We start from the raw sequence: 4,502 nt of genomic DNA, 5'->3' as shown, positions 1-4,502 counted from the left end.
TTGATAAAAAATAAATAAATGGATACAGAAATGGCATGTGTGATTGGTAAAATGAATATGTGATCTGTTGGTTGCCTTCCTTTTGTGGGAGGCAGTTGGTGCTAATTCTTGCTGGTTGAGCGATACGTAGATCAGTCAAAGGCCCAATGGATGTATTTACTTATTGTAAAAAAGGCGAGAAAGTGAAATAAATAATCCATCCTATTTGGAGATTGGTTTTAAAATGATCCTTTAAAAGTCATTCTAAAAAACATATGATCCTTCAAATATACACCTGAGTGGTTTTATTTCTTTATGTATAATAAAATTGAGTACTTTTGACGAAATGGCTTGTGAAAGAACATGAGTCGTTTAAATGAAAGAAAACCATCCAGCTGAACGTGTCTGGATTCATTTCCATATTCTTCCTTAAGAAAAATCTTATTTGTACAGAGACCAAAAGTGCTCAGCTGCATATTTAAAGGACTACTTTAAACCAACCCCAAACATAAGAAACTAAATAATTTGTCATTTTCTCTAAAGAAGTCATTGTGTTACGAGAAGTTGACAGCCTACAAAAGTTTAGATCTTCATACCTTTTAGCAATTGTTTAAAGTGATACATGAGATCTGCAATTATCACTGGGTAGCATTTGAATGATTATTTTAGCTTTCTGTATTCTCTGAAAGAAACACTTTTTTTCTTTGGTCACAGTGATTCCTTGCTTCTATATATATGATGAGGAAGAGAAATTTTCAAAAAAGGGTGCTTCTGTCTGTTCAAAAAACATCTCATCTCCAATCAAGGACCATGAAAGTGATCCTGACACTACAGAAGAAACATGGGAGGTGGAAGATTATGAGTACGATAGGGCGTTGAATGCTGACAGGGTTTACCTTAAGTTCAAAAAGCGAGTAGATGCATATCCAGAACAGTGTTTCAGGTACAACTTTAAAAAGCTAGCCTTTGTTTACCATGCATATACTTCTGAATTTACTTTTAAGTATCGCCTCCTGGAACTTAACATTTTATTTGGTGGAGTAGATGACTTTTGAGAAGCAAACTCTCAGTTTTATATTCATTTTAATTTCCCCAAAGCAGCAAGTGAAGTCCAAGTTTAATGTACTTTTGGTTTCTTGATGTAGTGAACTTTCAGCCTTTTCTGCTTCTGTACAGCTTTCTCTTTGATTATCTTATTCATCTCCAACTTTAAATGCATGTTGAAGTGTTCTCATGTTTTTTCTGCTGTGGCATGTATGAATTTAGAGATGCTTCTTAGAGTAGTCGTTGTGACCTTCTCTCTATTCCCAACTCTTTGAATGCATCAACTTCTCTTCATAAGCGAGAGAGTGTTGGCTGGTTGGTTTCTAATGAAAGGCATTTAAGTCTTTTCCGAGTTTCAGTTCCTTTCAAGAAACTTTTAATTATGGACAGTGATTCTTGATTAGTCTGGGTTTGGGACTTGGATCAACTGATCCTGGTAAGTTTTCCTTGCCAATCTACTGGTTCTGCTTCTTCATTACTTCAGTCTGGCTGAATTTTTCCTGCTGGGCTTCTCGACTGATCTTGAGATACGTCTTATCACTGATGTCCTTTCTCCCATTTTGTTTGCTTGGTTCTGGGCTTGAGCTTCAAACCATCTCAATATTGGGGTAAATTTTGAGAGTCAATGACTCCACCTTTTCAAACTACATTCAGCTTTTTTCTCGTGACACCCGAGATATGTAGGGAACTCTACACAGAGTTCGGTCATACTAATCCAGTCAATCCATTCCCTAGTAGAATCTCCTTGAACTACATATGAACTGATTTCTTGTGAAACCCGAGATATGTAGACAACTCAAAGACCGGAGTCTGGCCATAGCCCATTTCTTCCGATCTAATCCAATCAACACACCGAGACATAATTGGCTACTACGTCAACATCTTCGCCGGTCTTGACCTTGCTTCCATCAACATGTGAAAACTGCCATCAAGTACTTATTTTATTAGTCTGAGTATTAATTTATCTTTCATCATAAAACACATCTTAATGCTAAGAGTTGGCTGACATACTGTGAGATTGATTAGGATTACACACTGGAAACCACATCTTAGGTTGTACATTCAGTTTTCACCCACTCCCACTGAGCTCAAGGTCACTTTTATTTTTTGTTTACTTTATTGCTTTCTTAGTCAACTGCTAACTCTAACTGTCATTTTATGGAGACTGTCATACTTTATCCAAAAAGAAGCTAAATAAAATAAAATAAATACAGAGAGTATCATATAGTTTTCTGTTGGTAGGTTTTAGGATTCCTTTCCATTTCTATACGCGCAAGGTTTCTTTTATTTAACCTCCTTACATTAGATAATCATTAACATTCTTTCTCTCCTTGCTAAAAAAATCTATTATTTACTTTTACATGTAGATACTCATATGGTGGAAAGCCGCTTTTGGCTTCTGGAGATGCTGGTGATCTAGGAATGTGCAGGCTTGTGGTGCAGCACGTCAATATGAAATGCAGCTGATGCCCCCATTCCTATATTTTCTGCAGGAAGCCGTGAGCGAGAAAGGAAAACATGTCTTGGATAACTGGAATTGGATGACTTTAATAGTCTATACTTGCTCACAGGTCAGCCTTTGACTGGATATGGATTGTAGGGTGGAAAGATATGTTGGATCCGTATACTTTTCTAAGCCAAAATGGTCATTTTTTAGCTCCTGTATCATGAAAGGCGGGGGTGAACCTAGTGCATAGCTGAAACACTGTATGTATTAAAAATTTCATTTAAATCAGTTTTAAAAAAGAGGTTTGAATCCAGTAATTCAGATGAACTAGGGAAGAATCCTAAACTCGAAAGGGAGGCTCTTCTAGTGACTCTTCTGTGTTACCTGCTGCATATTACATCAGAAGAACCAAAAAATAAACAAAAATTCCTGAAGTTATAAAATTAAAAGGTTTTGAAAGTAAGAAGTTGAATGGAAGGACAAACAGTAATAGCTTATGACTTTTTACTTCAGCTTTTCACTCGTTGAAAATGCGCGTCTCCCGTGGGGCAGTTTTGTGCGAGTTTGAATTAATCACTTTCTTCTTGTTCCTTTTCTTTCTGAAACTGAAATTTTACTTCTGATCTCTCTCTTTCATTTGCTAGTTGAACTATCTATTTTTTTTTGTTGATTGTGGACTATACTACTCTCTATTTTCAGGCATAGTTAACCCCAGTGTCTGTTTCATTTTCAGAACTGTTCAAACGATAACTCTAGCGATGATGTCTGGACTGTGGCTGAGGAAGCTGTTGTCGTACAATATGAATAGCATCGATTAAGTTTACGTATGCTGTTTCGTATGATTTTGTGATCTTAGGGTATATTTTAGTCATAATTTTTGTTGTTATTATAAAGTAGATTAGTAGCAGGGTTGTCAGTCAGTTGAGTCAAAGGTGGTTTCTTTTGCTTACATGTTTTTGAGTTTGCCACTTGGTATTAGTTTTGAGATGCATATTGTCAAATTTTGGTTCGGATCATGTGTTGCGAAATTAAATCAAATGAGTAGTGGTACAGTCCCAAATTCGAACTCGTTCAAAATTTTGATCCGCCTCTAATTGTAGGTGATTTTCTATTGAATTGCAGAACATCAAAGACTATATATATTTAATAATTTTCATTTATTTCTTTGTAAAATATTTATTTTAAATTATTTCTCACTTTAAACTTATTTTTAATTAGTTTATTATCTTCACTTTTAATTATTTTTTAAAAAATAATTAAAAAGTATCCTTTAATTTTAACATTTTATTTTTTTATGTTTTATTTTACTTTCTTAACTTATTTTGATATTCGTTCGAAATTAACTTATTTTAAATACAAAACATTTGGAATTAAATTAAAATCATATCAAAACGAAAGACAGACAATAAAAGAGTAAATAAAATCAATAGAAAAATAAAAGAGAAAAACAATGAATGAAGGCTAAAAAAAGTTTCCATACAAGGTAAAAAAAGTGTATTAACTTAATTTAAATACAAGACAGAGCGTTCTTGGGTTTTTTTTTTTTTTTTTTTTTTTGAGGAAATGCTCTCAACGTATGTTAGCAAGGCTTCTATCGTGCATTGACTGACTTTCCACCATGGGACGACAACACAACTCTGGAAAAGGGTTTGCTACGTCGGGAAACACATTTCCCCTGATCTGGGTAAGGATTGCAGGATGTCAGCTCTCACTTTTGTTACTTTTCTACCTGTGCGTTTCCAATCGATTGAAGAAGAAGTCGGGGAGTATGGTTCAGACTCTGAATCCCAATCATCCATCCAATCGGAACCTTATGGTGGCGGGGCATCAACATCGCAACCGGCAATGCGTAAACTCCAATTCTCTGATGTGGGCACGTCTACCCACTCTACGCCGGTGGAGCTGAAAAACCTTCAGGATAATCGAGGAGGTAAAAAGGGTAAACTATTGTCTTATATTCCTTCTAGCATCAAAGAAGGTCGTAAATGTGTAGAAATTGTGAGAGACGATTTAAAGGAGCAGGAGGAATACT

At 35.3% G+C, this 4,502-nt stretch overlaps 1 long non-coding RNA gene across 1 annotated transcript; it reads left to right on the top strand.

The window, feature by feature from the left end:
* Positions 1 to 487: 487 nt before the first annotated feature.
* On the top strand, positions 488 to 3,336 carry LOC125866785 (uncharacterized). The gene is made up of 3 exons (XR_007446560.1): positions 488 to 922; positions 2,391 to 2,594; positions 3,204 to 3,336. It is a non-coding gene; the product is annotated as an uncharacterized LOC125866785 (long non-coding RNA).
* Positions 3,337 to 4,502: the final 1,166 nt, after the last annotated feature.

This window comes from Solanum stenotomum, chromosome 6 (genome assembly GCF_019186545.1).
Source record: "Solanum stenotomum isolate F172 chromosome 6, ASM1918654v1, whole genome shotgun sequence".
NCBI classification, from domain to species: domain Eukaryota; kingdom Viridiplantae; phylum Streptophyta; class Magnoliopsida; order Solanales; family Solanaceae; genus Solanum; species Solanum stenotomum.
The sequence above is the reverse complement of the archived record's forward strand: the minus strand, read 5'-3'. Positions and strand labels throughout refer to the sequence as shown.